Raw genomic sequence first — 20,206 nt, 5'->3', positions numbered from 1 at the left:
GAGATAGAGCAGATAAGAGATAGAGGTTCCTTTGGGGATAAGAGATAGAGGTTCCTTTGGAGACAAGAGATAAATATTCTTTAGGGGACAAGGGATAGAGGTTCCTTTGGGGAAAAGAGTATGATTCATTCGGAAATAAGAGTATAGTTCCTTCAGGGACAAAGAATATGTTTCCTTTGGGAATGAGATTATGTCCCTACGGGGGAAGGAGATAATGATTCCATTTGGGGGTGTATATAGATGGTTCTTGAGGGAATCCAAAATGTGTATGGTTAGAGAAGATAGAGAAATATTCCTTGAGATGAACAAGATAAGAGAGTTATTTGTAAGAACTTAGAGAATCCGTGAGGGATTAAGAGCCAGGAATCTGTGAGGGACTTAAGAGATGAAGAAAGAGTAAGGATCCACGAGAGATCATGACAAAGAGGATTAAGTCCGGATGAGCGTTCCTAATAAAGATAATGTGATGTGTTTCCCTTAGATAATAGATGAGATTAGAGTATGAGATGTGACCGTTGGGTCTAGATGAGAGAAGAATGTTGAGACATTAGAGAAGAGATGAAATAGAAAAGAGATAGAGCAGAGAGGAGATAGAACGGAAAATAGATAGAACAAAGAAGAGATAGAGTAGAGAAGAGATAGAGTAGGAGACGATCCTGAGAAGAGGCTAAGAGAAGAATATGAGAAACATAGTATATGAGATGAGAAAGAGTAGATGACAGAGCAAGATATGGATGATATGAGATAGATGAAAGATAAATAATAACCGTGTATGCTATTAAAGAAATAGATCAGATGATAAAGTATAAGATTAAGAGAAGAAATATGAAAGCTAAGAAAAGATAGAAGAATAACTCACCAAACACAACGTGTCTGATATTGTAGAGATTTATGTTTTGCAGGTTCATGTTGTAGAATCCGTTGTACCAGAAGAGAAGAAGTGAAGACAAGAGCACAAGGTCAATATTTAGATAGTAGGATGCTATTTATTGTAATTCCTTGTTCATGCAAATATACAGACTTTTATTGTAAACCCGTGATTAAACCTGTGATGTAAATTGTTTTAATTAGAATAGAATTCCGCATTGTTAGATAAAACTCTGATAATTCCCTTAGATTAGATGTTAGAAAATTCGGTTTGTTATACAAAGGAATTAAAAAGAAGTGGGTCTAAGACAGGACGTCTCATGCTCATCGAAACCAAAATGAATGGAGGGAACACCAACGTAATAATAGACTCATGTTCGACTTACAACTTCCTTGCTGAAAACGAAGCTAAGAGATTGTGTATTCACTACACAAACGAGTCACGATGGTTGCAGGTTATCAACTCTTTATCATATCTTATCCTAGGAGTCTCATATGTAGTACCCATAAATATTACAGAATGGGAAGACACCGTAGACTTGATCGTTTCATGACATAATCAAGATATATTTATCGAAGATTCAATGAGGACGCCAAGTGTTTAAGTAGGGGAAGGTGTTACATGCCAAGTTTTTGGAAGTCTCTGGAACCTTTTACAGAATACGAGAGTGTCCAAGAATGTATGAGAACACCGAGTACCTATGAAAAACAAAATATAAGACACAAGAAGGTTTTAGAGAAACTAGAAGAACCTGGAAGTAACTATAACATACTAGAGCAATGTGGACCTTGGATGGTTCTAGAACATACTAGAAGACCGTGGAACAAAACATATGCAAATACCCTAGAAGGATCTAGAACATGTTGTAAGACATTGGAAGGCTCTAGAACATAGTAGAAGACCATGGAATGGTATATAATGTTCTAGAGTATGTTAGAAGAGAAAGGAACATCCTGGACATCTCTAGGATGCAATAGAACAATCTAGAATATTATGGAATCGTGTATATAAATATAAAGGTTGTAAGATTAATCTAGAATATTCTAGAGTAGTAAGGAAGCCTATAAGATTTCTAGAGTAGGTGTATTGAGCCTATAAAAGGGTGGAGCTCATTTGCTCCAAACCATTGAGAGTTCATTGTATACTTAATAGTTTGAATTAATATAGATACTTGTTTCATTATCGAAGCCTTTTAGAGTTATTGTCTTGCTTAATTACGTAGTTAGTACATTAAAAGGAGTGAAGTTAGTCTGATTAAGATGAAAGTACGCTAAATGCCACATGGTATTGACTAAGGGTGACAATCGCGTCGAGTTCGGGTTGGCGGTTCAGAATGTATCAATCCGTATATGACCTATATAATTATTCTTGTCACGATTGGTGGGTTGGAAACATGAACCCGAATACGACTCGTTTAACCTGTTTAGTTATATGGGTTCATATGTTTATGGGTAAGATTTAGGTTGGCGGGTTAACCCGTGAACCCAAATATTATTTGCGTAATAGTGATGACCAATTTGATTTAGGGCATGCAACACACATATGCTGATAGGAATAGTCATATAACTTAAATACACTATATTATAAGGTGAATCTTCCCATAGGGATGTCTTGGACTCTTAGATTCAAGTCTTCCCAAAATATGCAACAATGCTTGCAAATGCAAGACAAAATATGTTTGTATCTTCACCAATTGGTGAACCACATCTGGGGGAGCCTGCTTTAAAATGGTAATACCCTTTAAAAAATAAAAAGAAAAAAATAAAAAATTAAATGTGTTGACTTGCGAACCCAAATACCAACTCGAACACGACACATTTATTTGGAGAGTTAGCAAGTTGGTGGGTCAGAATCTCAACCCAAACCCGTTAATTTTCGTGTCGGGTTCGTGTCATGTCGCGAGTCGTGTCGATAATTGCCACATCTAGTATTAACTAGTCAAAGAATTCAACCTATGACATGCATCTGTTACATGACACTTGAATGGACAAGCTTTGTGAGAACATAAAACCCGAATTTGACATGCGAAATATAAAGAACGACATAATCAACAAGATCGGTGTACTGTTTATGCTCAATGTATAAATGATAAGAGTAGAACAAAACTGATTAGATCATGAATTTTCTTAACTACATAAACAAATTTAACCAATCTACTCTCTAAACAATAAGGATCCTACAAATAGGAGCTCTAGTCTACAAATAAATAAGACTACACTATATGTAGAAGAGTTACAACTCACATAAGTCGCAAGGAATAAGAACCAACATGTCATAAATGGGTATTCCAAGCCATCAATTCATCCTCCATGGAAAGCTTTGCACTCAACATTCTACCCCTCAAATCTTGGAATGGATGACACAACTTGAAGTTCCAAACGAGTAACTAGTAAACAAGAAGTCGAACCGTGACAAGAAATATAGAAGCAATGAATGAATCTCAACTCATTCCTCCTCCTCCCCCTCCCCCTGGCGTGCACACATGCTGATCTCACGTGATCATCTTCTTCGCTCCCGAAGCCTATTTGTGTGTTAAAACTTCAATTTAACCCTAAATATTGTACTATAGCCTTCAATTTCATGGCGAGTATGTTCTCGAAAACCCTTTTTTTCCTTTTCTTCTTCGTTTTGTTCATCGGCTCTGCCCCGCCATTGAAATGCCGCCTATACGGCAGTGCCACCGTTAATCCATCGTCAGTCTCCCTTACTAACCATCGCGATAACCGTACTTCAACACAAGATTCCATCGTCGTTGGTAAAGTATTCTATGACCAACCAATCCAATTTGTCGACTCCAATTTCAGTATGCTTTCCTTTTCCACCAGATTTTCCTTCTCCATCACCCCTTTCGCCGCTTCGATGTATCCCCGGCGAAGGGATGGCCTTCCTCATTACGTCTTCCACAAATTTTCCAACAGGTTCAAGCCGGTCTATGGGTTGCCCAACACTAAATCACTTGATTTTTTGTTCTTTGCTGTAGAACCGGACACAAAATCAGATGAGGATGAGGATGTTGAAGATTCTGATGACAACCACGTTGCCATTAATTTCGATTTCATGGTGTCTGTAGCTGCTGTGCGCCTAACAAATTCTGGAATCCATTTGGAAAGTGGTAAAAGAACTTGGGTATGGCTAGAATACAGAAGGCACTACAAATACATCAGACTTTGGATCAGTTATACTTACACCAAAATTATGCCAGAAAATCTCATTTTGTTTGTCCCTTTGGATCTTTCCAAAAAAACTTACATATATGTTTATAGGTATATTTACAGGTATGTTTATGTGTTTTTCTGCTGCTAACGGGATGGGAGGGTCTGCATCACATGTTATATACAATTGGCACTTCTAACCTTTAATTCCTCATGAAAATTTTAATAAAGAACTATGCTTAATCTCCTTTCACCACCATTACAGAATAACCTACATTTTCAATCTAATTGAGAAAAAGATTTGGTGTGTTTTGGCCTTTCTTGGTAAAGTTTGGTCCTTAATAAAAGAGGTGATCCAAGAAGAGTTTGAAAGTCTAAAAGAGGAACCTGAAAAATGGTGGAAAGATCAATTTAAACCTTGGCTACTTTTGACCACGATTTTAGTTCTGGGGAAATTGTGGTGGATATGGATGAAGATACTATGACTTTTTAGAAATGTGGCATGAAGCGGTGGTGAGGTTTGATGTGGTTTGGTGTAGCTGTGCTGGCGAGTTTGACGTCATGGGGGCCATAGATTCATTTCAGATTTTTAGTATGTAGGTTATTCTGTAATGGTGGTGAAAGGAGATTAAGTATAATTCTTTATTAAAATTTTCCTGAGGAATCCAGGGCGGAACACAAACATTAGAATTAAAGGGGCCGAAACTAATACTTCAAAATAGGGAGAATTTCATATATACCCCTCGTAAACTTCAAAATATCATATTTGTCCAGCTTAATTGTTCAATATCATATTTACCCTTCATAAACCTTCAAAATATCATATTTGCCCAAATCATTTTTTATAATGTTTTTAATATTTTATAATCATTTTTTATACCGTAGAATTATTATAATAATTAAAAATTTTAATCATATTATCCTTACGTCTATGATAATGGAATGTGAACTTCTAAATTGTTGGAATGTCGCCCTCTTGACAAACAAATAGATTCATCTTCAACCCTCTCTATGGAATGTATATTTTGATTGTTTAGTTTCTGTTGTTGTTGATTATTATCATGTTGATATTTTGATGTTTAAAAAATACATATACGATATTTTGATATTTAAAAAGGACATATATGATATTTTGATGTTTAAAAATGACATATATGATATTTTGAAATTTATGAAGGGTAAATATGATATTTAGAAATTTTATGAAGGGTAAATATGATATTTAGAAATTAAGTTGGGTAAATATGATATTTTGATGTTTAAGAAGGGCATATATGAAATTCTCCCTTCAAAATAAAACTATAGAAATAAGTTTATTTTGGTTTCAATCTTATAACATATACTAAATTTTTTAACTTAATAGTAATAGTGGGATGGTTTTTTCATGTTAGTTAGAGTTTATAACAGAATTAATTAACAGCTAATGATTTTTTTTGTTAAACAACAAGTTATTTTGAAAAAAAAAAATACTAGATCACAAATCGAAGAGTTAATAAAGATTCTTATTGCCTTATCAACATGTTCATGAATGAAAAAGCTTAAGGAAATAAGTTGATAATTAAATAAACTATATTAATCATATATAAAACCTTTAGTATATAGATAATAAGTAAAACAAATATAATATTACAAATAAACATATAAATAAAGTAATCGATGAATAATATTTTACATAGTATTTATTACTCATAATAATTGATAAATAAACATATAAATAAAGTAATTGCATGAATAATATTTTACTATTTACATATAACACCAATGTATAACTTATCATAACAGTTGTTATCTTCCAAGATTTATGCATATCTTTTCCTTCTTTTAGGCGTAATTATATTCAAAGTTTGTTTTGTTTTACTGTGAGTTTGCAGAATACACATTTACTTTATGAGAAAACCACGATTATTACAAAACTAATACTAAATATAGTAAAAAGCAGGGGGCCATGGCCCCTCCTAGCCTATTGATCCGCCACTGGAGGAATCAAAGGTTGGAAGTACCAATCGTATATAACATGTGAGGCAGATCCTTCCCTCCCGTTAGCACCAGAAAAACCATAAACATACCTATAAACATATCAGTAAGTTTTTTGGAGAGATCCAAAGGGACAAACAAAATGGGATTTTCTGGCTTAATTTTGGTGTAACGGATCCAGTCTGATGTGTTTGTAGTCGCTCCTGTGTTCTACCCATACCGAAGTTCTTTTACCGCTTTTCAAATGGATTCCAGAATTTGCAAGCCGAATAGCAGCTACAGACACCATGTAATCGAAGTTAATGCCAATGTGGTTGTCATCAGGATCTTCAACATCCTCATCTGATTTTGTGTCCAGTTCTACAACAAAGAACAAAGAATCAAGTGATTTAGTGTCGGGCAACCCCGTAGACCCGCTTGAACCTGTTAGAGTGAGGTTTGGTGTAGCTGTGCTGGCGAGTTTGACGTCATGGGGGCCATAGATTCATTTCAGATTTTTAGTATGTAGGAGTGTAGATTTACGAAATGTAAATGCATTGCTGTTACAGGTGGGGCAGTAAAATTGATTTTTTTTGTGTCAAAGATGGATTTTTGCAACATTCATGAGGTAGCTTCTATACATTCTATACTTTAATTTATTGCTTCAATTTGTTGTCTGCTGCTGAAAAGTTTGGTTTTAGAAGAAAATACCGTGAAGCTACAAGTAGCAAAATGTATACAATCTACAAATTTATCAAACCTAATTAGAGAGCTGTATAGCTCATCAGTACACTGTAATTTTTTTACAATTAGTATAATCACCCATAAACTAGTTATTTGTATATGGGGCTCTGGGTATTGTATAAAGATGATTGCAATCAAAGCATCATAAACAAGATGATTGCTTCATATGTCTCCAATGGCAGATTTTCCATTTGAATACGACTTCTCCTGCCATGCTTTCTTGGTGATGGATCACAACAAAGTTCTGCAAATAAAAAACTTGTTAGCTTAATTTACCTTAAAAGATAATAGTTAGCATACATTAGAGAAGATAAACACAGGGAAAGAAGGCTTCCCAAATCCCAACCTTTATAAACTTGCTCTCATTTAGTTGGAGGTGACATGGAAGTGCAATGCTGAAATGGAAGTAGGATGTTTTAAAGACCATTAGGATGCTTTAAAAGTGCAATGCTGAAATGAAAGCAGGTTGCTTTAAAAACCATCAGGAACAAATAGGAGGATGCTCTAAAATCAAATTAGGCTGATTTAAATAGTAGGGAACTAAAATTAATATGCAATGATAAAAAAAAATGGCTTTGTATTTTCAGTTTTAGTATCTCAATTTGCATTTAATTGCAACAAGCACCAAAAACACCAGGTGTGAAACAATTTTAAACTACAATGCTATAACAGATACAACAAATCTGAAATTACTGTACAAGACACAAAAAACGAACTTGGAACTCTACTAATAATAATTATTAATAATAATACAAAGGACATTCGTAATGCTTACAATATTAAAAAAATAAAAAAATAAAAAAATAAAATATATATATATATATATATATATATATATATATATATATATATATATATAATGCTTCGTATACCTCTATCTCCATATTAGTTAAGGAAGTGAGTCCTGTCCTAAGTAATTGCGAAAAATAGACTAAAATACCCTTTATGAAAATAATAAGACATACTTATCCTTTTAGAAGTGACCGGGATAAATAGGTGTTGCATTGCATGAACCATTGTAGCCGGTGAACATTGCTACCCGATGAAGAAAACCTATCTTATAACAAGTTTTAACCAAAAAATGCAAAAAAAAAAAAAAAAAAAAGAATAATGAATTAATCGTAGGTTTCACTGTTCATTTGGTGGTCTTTTTATTTCTAAATCCAAATTTACTAAAACCAAATCATGATATATATTGTCAAGCATGTAGTATAAAATGTAAAACAACAGTCTTTTGGAAATAACCATTTAGATTCAAGTCATAGAAAATTTTCATATATACACTTTTTCCCCTCAATTAATTTATATTTAACAGTTTTCATCCCTTATAATTTTAAAGTTAAGTTATTAGTATTTTATACATTACAATTTGGTCCCTTACTATATTTTAAAGTTACATTTTGGCCCCTTACAATATTTTTAATGATCTTTTTTTATTAATTTCTTTAGGATACACTTTCAAATATTATTTTCGTTCGCCTCCTACGTACATAATTGTTTGTATCCAAATTTTATTTTGATATTTTTGTGCTCTACTTTATATAGTTTAATCGTCTCCGTGGTATATATGGTGTCGAGCTGCGTTTTTCAACATATCAGGGCTTCCGCAGCATCGCGCGGACAGTCAAAACCATAATTGGTAATAAAAGAGAAGCAAAAGTAAAGCAAGGTCACCGGAAGAAGTTGAAGAATAATTTCCAAGTTTTGACCTGATAGAAAACGGAAAGAATAATTCTTATGTTATGCAATTAGACCATATACAACTTTTTTTAATTAAAAAATGGTAGACAACCTGAATTAAAAATAAATTAACCAAAAATGTCATTGAGCTTAATTATTATTACCGCAAAAAGAAAATTAAATAAAGAATTGTACAAAATTAAGGAGATCAATGAACAACGTTTCTCTAATCTTATAAACCGTAATAAACCTTTGACAAACAACAAGAAAAGATGGGAAGAAAATTAAAAATAAATAGGGCACAACACATCGAATCATAAAGCCTTAAAAAACATCTACTTCATGTTTCCTAGCCTGAAACATAAAGTAAAATCTCTAATATCAACAATTAAAATCATAATCAAATTTCAGAATTGTTATGAAAGCTCGTCAGTCACAACAGAAGAATCACATAAATCAACTGTCCTATAAAAGTAACCAATAAAAAAAGTAGAATGCAGATCATCTATAAAGATAAAAACTTGCTCTTCAAACACCAACAATCGATAGTACCTGTGTCACAACTCACAATTGACACCGATGACTTTGTCAATTTGAGCATTTTATCATATTGAATATATAACTTTGAACCAAATAATATGTTGCAAAAAGTAGCAGAACGAATGGTTAATTACTTAATTAGCATACCTCAGTTCATTATGCATCCTTTCTATATCATACAACAAACGTAAAAAAGAAAATAAAGAGAGAAAGTAAGATTTTGAGAAAAATATTTACCATTTAGCATCATTGTCGAAGATATGTGGATGACACTCCAATCGAGTGTGCGAGGAAAGTAGAGGGAGAAACAGAAATGGACTACAAAATCAAAACAAACCCTAAAATTAAAGTAGAAGAATAATTGTTTGCCCAATTTTTGTTGCTGGAGAGAAATTATGTTGAATTAGCCCGACTTGAAATCCAGACCTCAAATTTAAAGCCACCATTATACTTTGATGGTTTTTCTAACATGTGTTTGTGATATTAAAAAGAGAAGTGAAAAAGAAATATTTGTAACTTAAAAAGCATTTATAACACAAATATCTGATTATATTTGACTATCTTGGTCATCGCCACCGCCAGCTGAATCACCGACGCCGCCCACCCCGATGGTGGAGGAAGAAATGGTGGAGAAAAATGAATTTCCAGGGGGAAGCGATGCAGACACCATCTTTCAATCGATCCTACCAAAGTGGGAATAAAAAGAGAAGAGGTGGAGAACTATGAAAAAGAGAGGGGTATACACAAAAAGTAAAGCTTAATTGCTTTACCCGTGTTCCGAGTAGCGGGGCTACTTCGCATACATGGGAGAAGGGAATACAAATGAAGGGACTACGATTCTACGAAAGAAGAAAATTTAACTGAAGGGCCTACAAATGTCAACATCAATAATCCCTATCAAGCGACGGAGGTTAAGAAGAAACCTAAAGTTGTGAGAAAAGTTGTTATTGGCAAACAATCTTTGAAAAAGTAAATGGAAGGGGTTACTGAAGACATTCCACAGAAGGATAATGTAGCTTCTGTTTCAGAAAAAGTAAAATTTGCTTCGCAAGATGAAGTTGATCCTTCCGATAATGAAGACGAGAATGAAGCTCACACGAAAAAGGATGAAGAACCTAATCACTTAAATGAGACCAGAATTAATTTGGATCAACAGGATGCCGAAAGAAGAGATAGAGAAGCGACAGAGGCTACGAAAAGAGCTCTATGGCCGGTCCAAAGCTTGGACTGTGGAAAGAATGTCCAATGAAGCAATCAAGAACATGGAAATCTATTGGATTAATCCAAATACCTCTTTTCTGATAAGCAATAAGAGTGATAGCCAACTAGCTTTCCTGTTACTCCAAAGGCATTTATGTTCCGATGCTTTGAAAATACACTGAAAGTACCTTTGAGTAATGGTCCTGTTAATAAGAAGTTGTTCAAATTTTACGCATTGCAGTCGAAACCTCAATATGATATTTGGAGCTTTATGTAACAGCCCAAATTTTCAATAAAATTTTTCATTTTAAGTAACTAATTCATTTCCATAAATTATAAAATTACAATCACAATTGTTTTCAAAATCCATGACATCAGATAAATTATTCATAAAATCAGAGTGTCGCCAAACAAAACGCCAGAGAGTGCATGCCGCGCCATTACGCCGTCTCTTGCCCTTAGATCCTGAAGTACCTGAAACAACCAACAAACTGTAAGCTAATGCTTAGTGAGTTCACCATAACATACCCCACACAATCCACATAATCATATAAACCATAACAACCATATAAGCAACATAAGCCATGCATACAAACATATAAGGATGCCCTGGAAACCCTCCAGGGTCTTACTCCGGGTACCATGGGAACCCCCACATGGTCTTAGCCCAATGCCTCGGGAACCCCCCATGACATTGGGCTAAGACCATGTGGGGGTTCCCATGACACTCGGAGTAAGACCCTGGAGGGTTTCCAGGGCATCCTTATATGTTTGTATGCATGGCTTATGTAGTTTATATGACTGTTATGGTTTCTGTGATTATGTGGATTGTGTGAGGTATGTTATGGAGAACTCACTAAGCGTTAGCTTACAGTTTGTTGGTTGTTTCAGGTACTTCAGGATCTAAGGGCAAAAGCCTGGCGTGATGGCGCAGCATGCACTCTCTGGCGTTTTGTTTGGGGACACTCTGATTTTATGAATAATTTATCTGATGCCATGAATTTTGAAAACAATTGTGATTGGAATTTTATAATTTATGGAAATGAATTCGTTATTTAAAATGAAATAATTTATTGAAAATTTGGGTTGTTACAAGTTGGTATCAGAGCCTTGGTTTGAGGGATTCGGGCATACTCTCGGGTGTGTCAGAACTCAAACTGAGGAAATGGTAAAAATTGTTTTTCAAAATCAAAGTTAAAAACTTCTTAAAACCGATTTCTTGAAAGAAAAAGGGAGAGTGCAATGCGCGTAATCGTCCGAGCTCAAGTAAGTGTTTTCCCCAATATGTTAGCCATGCTATAATCATAATTGGAATGTGATAATCGTATGGATCTTGCTATGTGTATGCTTTCAAAATTGTATACGGTTAGGATCTTATAGCCTTAGAATAATTGATTTGGCCTTATTTTATGTTCCTTGTTTGGTTGTGGTCCTAGGGTAGAGTATTCGACAGTCAATTTGATCCTGTTCTGTGTATAATTTGCATGCATAAGGCAACCTGTTATGATTGATTTGAGTTCTGGTTTGATGGGATTGAGCAAATCTTAGGATAGCCTAGGATTTGAGTTATGCGGTAGTCTGTGAGATATGTTTTGTTGTGGGACGAATTAGGGTTATCAGGTAGAGCCTTGGGGAAGTACATGTAGGTGTAGAAGGTAGTATTGGGCTCATACTACTGAAAGCACATGACCTGTACCCGAACTAATGTTAGATCTGGAAGCTCTAAGGAGACCGGTGTGGAAGGATCCCCTTTTGAATATCTTGGTCATTATGTCTTATGGTATTTCAGATCAGAATGGTGGTGACACGACATGGAGCAGGGGGATCTGGATCAGGATCCGGATCTGGGTCGGCCTAATGCTACAGAGCCCATTGACAAGAGGCTGAACGAGCTTATCGCAGCCGAGGTTACGAGGGGCATTCTTGACGCTACCCTAGTGATTTTCGGGACCGTCAAGGAGGGGATGATGAAGATCATGGAGGAGCGGACCAGGTCTTTTCGAGTCAAGATTGATGTGGGCCAGATCGGGGCCCGAACTCCATCGTTCCGGGAGTTCAAGGCGTGTCGGGCGCCTGAGTTCTTTGGGTTCCGAGACCCCATAGTTAGTCGATGTTGGGTGGCAGACATGGAGAACGCCCAGCGTACGAGCTCTTGCCCCAAGGCAGCAAAAGTGGGGTTTGCTTCATGCATGTTGAGGGATCGAGCCAGGGAATGGTGCAGGGAGGTGACCCAACAGGTGGGATCGGCTGGAGTGGCTGAGATGTCATAGGCGGAGTTTTTCAGGCGATTTGACTTGGAGTTTGCGCCATCCATTGAGGTGCAACGTGTGGTGAGGGAGTTTCAGGAGTTACAGGAGACCACCAAGACTGTGGCGGAGATTACCGCCATGTTTTGGGAACGAGCACTATTGATTCCGCAGTATGCTGCGGATGAGGATATAAGGAGGATGAGGTATCATTCCATGCTGAGGGATGATATCTGTGAGTTCGTGAGCTTTTCAGGGTGAAAAACTCTGGATGAGATGGTGGAGAAGGCCCGGGAGCGGGAGATGGAGTTGGAGTTCAGCACCAAGCGGAAGCCAGAGCAGGCTCAGACAGCTATAGGTCAGGCTAAAAAGCCTAAGACCTCGAATTCTTCTTGTAGGGGCCAGCAAGGCCGTGCCCGATGTGCCAAGTGTGAGAGGTCACACAGCGGAGTTTGTCGGGTGACGGACACAATATGTTACACCTGTGGTCAGCCAAGCCACGTGAGTAGGGACTGCCCCAAGAAGGGCTTGATTTGTTTCCACTGCAACCAGACCGGCCATAAAAGGGCCGATTGTCCGAGGTTGCATGGAGGGGGAGGAGCGGTGGCGGCGCCTGCGTCCGCCACATTGAGAATCACTGATGGCTGCTCTGCCAAGGCGGATACTCCTGCGGTGAAGAACCGCGCTTTTCAGCTGACTACCGAGGAGGCTCGGGTAGCACCAGACGTCGTGGCTGGTACGTAATCTATTTTTTCCTGTTGATATTTAATTGTTATGTTTATATATATATATATATATATATATATATATATATATATATATATATATATATATATATATATATATATATATATATATATATGACGACGCACAGTTTATATGACTAAGTCCAGTCCGATGTCATTGACCGTGTACCAATAACATCAGACTGGGGGGACTTGATGATATATGGTCCATTAGCATGGACTAGACTGATCCAGACTTCCAGGTATATTGTTTATTTTATTTATTTTTGAGGGCTATTGAGCAACTCGACGAGTTGGTGCTATAACTCGTCGAGTAGAGTCGCGTTGTGCCACGTGGGATTAATGATCTACTCGACGAGTCAGAGAATCGACTCGCCGAGTAGACGCTGTGAAGTGAAACCCTAAATCCCCGGGTTTGGGGCCTATTTAAGGGCACTTATAGCCTCATTTGCGGCTCATCAGCTGCTTACCTTCACTAAGAGAAACCCTAATCGTCCCTTTGAGAAAATAGAGAGAGTGTGAGCTAATATTGAGTATCTTGGTGCATTTTAGGAAGAGAAGAGAAGGTTTCAAGCAAGGATCGATAGGAGGCTGTTAGATCTGTTGCTATTCATCCAAGAGCTTCTGTAAAAGGTATAAAGTTTATACCTTTCTCATTAGTTTGGGTACATCTCATATTATTGGAGATCAGGGCTTCTTTTCTATCTATTTTGGGACTTTGAGGGTATTGAATTCATATGAATGTTGGGACTTCAGATCTGGACCTTGTGAGGTCCCTAGAGCCCAAAGGTCTCTGCTTTATTCAGCCCTAATAGAGCCCTTGAGTGAAAAACCCTTATTAGAACATGTTCTTGGCATTTCAAGCCCAAAGTGCCATGCATGGACGTAAAGCTCGTGGCTTTACGTGATAAACGAGCCTTTAGAGTTTAGATCTAGAGTTTGGGAAGGTTCTCTGCCTTGAAATCGTCTGAATGAGAAATGAGTCTGAATGGACTCGCCGAGTCGATGAGCCGACTCGCCGAGTCGGTTAGGGTTTGTCCCGATGAGCTGGCCATGCTATAGCTCGGCGAGTTAGGGGTTAACTCGACGAGCTGGACCTTCACGAGACTTCTGAGGAACGAGTGGACTCGACGAGTCACACGAGTGCACTTGGCGAGTCAGGTCAAACCTAGACTGTTGACTCGAGTTTGACTTCTGTTGACTTTAGGGTTTGGTCAGCATAAGTAATGGAGACCATGGAGGGGTAAAATGGTCTTTTACCCATTCCAATAGTTAGAGAGAAAGAGAGAACAACCTTGGTGTATTTGGGTATGAGTAGAGTATTAATTAGAGATAATTATCCTATATGTTAAGCGGAGGCTAGTTCGAGATTTCCGAGTACGATACTTTTACTTGCTAGCTTACGAGGTGAGTCTTCTCACTATACTTACCATGAGTGGTACCTTTGTGTGATTGAGATGGTTATTGTGCTTACCTGTGTATCTTAATATTATGCATTATGTCTTTGTGATTTATGCTGAGTATTGTTATTATGAGCTTACTGAGTTGGGACCGAAGGGTCCCACTGAGACACATTGACCGGAGGGTCTTATTGAGTTATAGCCTAGAGTGGCTAATGAGTTATGTGTGGTATTTTGGGGAACTCACTAAGCTTCGTGCTTACTGTGTTATGTGTTATGTGTTTCAGGTACTTCTCAGGATCACGGAAAGGCGCCGGCTTGATTGTACACACATCAGAGATTGAGAGGATCCTGGAGTTTTGATATATACAGTTTTGGATATGAGATTTGATGATTTGACATTGTGACATTTTGCGATTTTATTATTGAGATAAATGAGTTTTTAAATTGAAAATTTTGGTTTGAAAATTTACGTTGTTACACCGGCCTTGGTGCATTCGACCCCCTGGTATGCTGAGGAGACCCACCTCTCAAGGAATGCCGAACTTGGTATGATCAAATCCCAACTCACTGCTCCAAACTCAACTACCTACAACCACCATGCGACCGACTTCATCAAAATCCCGAAACACCAAAGATACCCTTAAGGTCAAACTTGGTCAACCATGGTCAAAGTCAAAGTCAACAGTCAAGTTCAACAGTTCATGTTGACCCAACTCGTCGAGTGCACTTGATGAATCGTCGAGTTCCTTCAGTTCTCAGAAAACCGAGAAAAACCCTAGCCAACTTGCCGAGTTGACAGGACAACTCGTCGAGTTCGCACAATGTCCATAGGATCGGGGAAACCCGGGTTAACTCGTCGTTTTTGGAGGGCAACTCGTCGAGTTTTCCTAGTCTTAACACATTCAGTTACTTTTCCAGCGAGTCCGAAACCCAAAACTATATATCTGATCCCCTATGGTGAATATACCACGTAAAGTTGCTAACTTTACGTCCATGAATGGCATTAAGGGGTCTAAAACACTCAAGCATAGCTTCTTAAGGGGTTTAGGGCATGAAGAAAGGCCATGACTTGATTAAGATGGCAACTTAAAGTCAAAAGAGGCCATGAGATGTCCAGATATGAATTCATAGCTTCATGACATGCTCAAATCCAAGAATGGTCCCAAAATGAGCTAATAATGACCATAAACTCCCACATGAAGAGATCTAGCAAATAAGTGACCAAGGTATTAACTTTATACCTCAATATGGCTGCCACAACAACGAAGACACCAGATCTACAACCTCTCCCTTTAGTATGCACCTCCTACTTCAAGCCTTCTTCAAGCAAACAATAAAATGCACTCTTTAAGCTCTCACACACTCAAAATGGTAGGAAAAGCACAAACTAGGGTTTTCTGGACAAATGGGCGATGAGGCTAACAATGAGGCTTAAGGCCTTTAAATAGGGTACAAACCCTGAAAATTAGGGTTTTCCTTTCCAAAGTCGACTCGTCGACTTGGGGCTCCCCAACTCGTCGAGTTGAGTCCTTAAACCCGCGTCCAAATGAATCTCTACACGACGAGTTGGAGCTCCCCAACCCGTCGAGTTCCAACCCAAAACCCTAAAATATTGAGAAATAAATAATACATGGACCAAGCATTATAAATCTCCCCGACTTGAACTAGGCTTCGTCCTCGAAGTCTAATAATTCCTCCTCATCTCATCCTCCGGCTCCCAAGTCCATTCGGAGCCTCTTCGGTGCTGCCATTGCACCTTAACTAGCCTCACTTCCTTGTTCCGTAGGGATTTCGTTTTCCGGTCTAAAATCGCTATTGGCTTTTCCACATAATTCAGGCTCTCATCAACCTGAATATCATCCAAGGAAATGACTGCGGCCTCATCAACGAAACACTTCCTAAGCTGAGACACATGGAAGGTGTTGTGGATCTGGCTAAGCTCGACCGGTAGATCCAATCGATAGGCCACCTTGCCAACCCGAGCAATAATCCTGAATGGTACAATGAATCGGGTCCCTAACTTGCCCCTCTTCCGAAACCTGATGACTCCCTTCCATGGCGACACTTTCAGCAAGACAAAGTCCCCCATCTGAAACTCGAGATTCGATCGGCGCCGGTTATCATAGCTTCTCTAACGGCTCTGTGCTACCCGCAGCCTGTCGCATACCTGCTGAATCAACTCGGTAGTCTTGAGCACCACCTCGGTGCTCCCCATGACTCGATGCCCCACCTCGCCTCAGCAAACAAGAGTCCTACACCTCTGACCATACAGCATCTCAAACGGGGGTCGGTCGATACTAGCATGATAACTACTGTTATATGAAAACTCTGCTAGTGGGAGGTACGTATCCCAACTCCCTCCGAAATCTAATACGCATGCCCATAGCATATCCTCAAGCGTCTGGATCGTCCGCTTGCTCTGGCCATCTGTCTGGGGGTGGTACTCGGTGCTGAAATGTAACTGAGTTCCCAACTCTTCGTGGAACTTCCGCAAAAACCTGGATGTAAAACGGACATCCCAGTCAGAGACCACCGACACTGGACCCCGTGCCTGACCACCACCTCTCGCACATAAATATCTGCTAATTTCTTGGCAGATATGATTAAAGCTTACATTATAGAGATTTGTAAGATGGATATAGAGATCATAAATGTTTTAAAGATGACTCTTATTCTGAAATAAGCAAAGCAAGCTAACGGTTTGGAGAATCTGTGAGACGGTTTTTATTCATAAGACTCCATGGGGCATTGTCTATAAAGTTCAAGAAAAAAATAACATTGCGAAACTTTATGATGTTTTCGCAACATAAACACTAGTTTCAATTTGCAACGCTTTCGAGTATTCTTACAAAGGAAAAGATGTGGAAATTTGTAACATCCCAAAAATCTAGGTAAATTTTCATTTTTCAAAAACAATCAAAAACCATCAACGTTTACAAACATAGTTTCCCAAGTGTCAATAGTCACAAATCAAAGTATCCTAAAATCAAATCTCATAAAACTGAAGGATGTGCACGATCAAGCCTTCACCTTGCCCCGGTCATCTGAAGTACCTGAAAACATGAAACCAAACTGTAAGCAAAAAGCTTAGTGAGTTCCCCCAAAGTACTACCACACAGACATATAACATATACAATCATGTATGTTGGGTCCAATCAGTCATCGGACTAGAATACCCTCAAGTTCACAACCTCCCGGTTGGATTACCCCCGACCCATTCAGTCATTGGACCGGAATGCCAAATATCGGACTGGAATACCCTCAGGTCCACAACCTCCCGATTGGATTACCCCCAGCCCATTCAGTCATTAGACTGGAATGTCAATATGAAATGGGTCCAATCAGTCATCGGACTGGTATATCCTCGGGTCCACAACCATGGGGCTAGAATACCCCCGGTCTATTGACCTACACACGTAGTAGTAAAGCCTCAACCCAAAACCGTACTATGTCAACATATACAACAGATAAACATATTACTCGTTAGTAGACAATCATGAAGATCTACAGATTACTACCGCATAACATCCTATATACCAGGATACATAACCGTGTGAACCGACATTGGTGCCTTCGACCCACAAGTAGAGTGAGGAAAACTCACCTCAAAGTCTGACAAATAGATGAACAACACGCTGCTCCGAATACCAACTCTATAGGTCACTTATACAACAAACAGTGACCAAATCTCAAACCACAGCTCACAATACCCAAAATACCCCTAAGTCAAACTTGGTCAAAGTCAACAGTCAAAGTCAAAAGTCACCTACAGCTGACCGCCATGTCATGGCCATTCTTGGCCACGCTGTGGCAGTAAGACGACAAAATAGACGCAAGGCTGTCATCCGCCATGTCGTGGGGCCCATTCTCCACATCGTGGGGACTGTTCAGTCCAGATTAATCCACTAAGCTCTTAATCCATCAAACCTACCATTCAAACTTTCCAGAAGGCATCCTATCATCCAATGGACCATAAAATCACTGCTTTATAGATATGCATGTCCAATGCATGTATTGAACTCAAGCTAGGTCAAAATAGAGTAAAAAGGGACCAAGATCTCATGCAAGAGTTTAAAACTCTATAAAACTCCAGATCCAACATTCCTAACCACAAAAGGGACTCTGGGGATCCATAAAGTTTGCAACTTTATGGAATCCCAACACTCCAATATGTTCCAACATGAAGAATAAGGAATAGAAGCCTAGATCTATGCTCAATAAACCAAAAAGCTTGGAACTTGAGAACTTACAAGAGTCCAGAAGATGCACACCAAGATGATGAGAAGAGTTGTTTGTTAAATCCAAGTCTAAATGTCACCTTCTTCTCATTCTAATCCCTAAAAATCAACATAAAAGGATTAGAGAGCAAAAATGGAGGTTAGGGTTTGCTTGGAGGCTGAGAGAGTGTGATGGAGGCTAAAGGTGAGCAACCCTAGCCATCACATTCCCTTAAATAGGGGCGCAAACCCCAGATATTAGGGTTTCTCATTAAACAGTTGCCACGCCGTGGCGGTCATTTAAAATCCGCGTGTTCAAAGGCCATGACCCTGCCGTGGGGATCCATTCGCCATGCCATGGCCACCAAAATACATACTTTGAGAAAAACAACCCTAAACAAGAGAGACATACTTGGATCATGTAACATCCCAAGACCAGGTATATCTTATAAGCCCTTTTTCTTTGGTAAAGTGTCAATTTTAGCCCTTATTGAGAAAAGGTGGTAATAGAGTACGCAGGGCATACTCGAGTGTACGCTTAGCGTACTTATATGCGTGTTTTTGACACGGAAGCCACCTAGTATGCTGGGCGTACTAGGCCCAGAGTGAAAACCCTAATTTAGGATGTGTCCCTATATAAAGGATATGATGGCCTCATTCCTGGCCACCATTCTCAGACAACAAACCCTCTTAAACCCTAACCTTTGTTCATAGAGCTTATGAGTGCATTTGAGAGCCTTTGAGTGATTTTGTGTGTTCTTGGAGTGAAGAAGAAGCTTTGGAGAAGAAAGAGTGAGAGTCCAGGCCCTTGGATCTGAGCATAACTGTGTTGGAAGCTTCATATAGAGGTATAAAGCTTCAAGCTTTCTCACTCTTTTGTTTTGTGCATCATAATAGAATATTTTAGGGTTTTTGTCCCATAAGGCGGAGACTTTATGAGATATTTGAGCTCCAGAGTCTATGAGCAACCCCTTTGAGTATATTTAGTGGTGTAGTGTTATAAAAATCCAGACATGGACGTTGGAATCAAGCCATGCATAAGATATGAGCATTTATAGATAAGAAAGTGAGAGTTTTGTGTGTTTGTCACCTTATCAGCCATGCAAAGGCTTAAAGTCACTGACTTTATAGAGTAAGAGCTATTAGGGAGTCCAGATCTGTGATATGAGTCAAGGTCTTAACTGATTAAGACCAAAAGAGTAGAAAGAGTGAAACTGGGACGTACGCTGAGCGTAATCCCAGTACGCGCCGCGTAGGGGTCGAGCATCCCCGATGTCTGCATGGCAGCTGATTACGCCCAGCGTAGGAAGCTCGTACGCGCAGCGTACACTTTGCCGTTGACTTTTTGTTGACTTTTAGGGTTTGGTCAATTTGTGGACTATTAAGGCCAAGGAGGGGTAAAATGGTCTTTTACCCTTCTGTGAGATTGTAAAAGGGTTAATCTAGCTTCTTGAGAG

At 38.7% G+C, this 20,206-nt stretch overlaps 1 long non-coding RNA gene across 1 annotated transcript; it reads right to left on the bottom strand.

The window, feature by feature from the left end:
- Nucleotides 1–8,721: 8,721 nt before the first annotated feature.
- LOC145121186 (uncharacterized) lies at nucleotides 8,722–10,023 on the bottom strand. Its single transcript, XR_013714525.1, has 2 exons — nucleotides 9,175–10,023; nucleotides 8,722–8,949 (listed from the first exon to the last, which is right to left on the bottom strand). It is a non-coding gene; the product is annotated as an uncharacterized LOC145121186 (long non-coding RNA).
- Nucleotides 10,024–20,206: the final 10,183 nt, after the last annotated feature.

This window comes from Lactuca virosa, chromosome 6 (assembly GCF_052849685.1).
Source record: "Lactuca virosa cultivar CGN04683 chromosome 6, Lactuca_virosa_CGN04683_v6, whole genome shotgun sequence".
Taxonomy (NCBI): Eukaryota; Viridiplantae; Streptophyta; class Magnoliopsida; order Asterales; family Asteraceae; genus Lactuca; species Lactuca virosa.
Note: the sequence above shows the minus strand (reverse complement) of the source record. Positions and strands in the feature narration are given on the sequence as shown.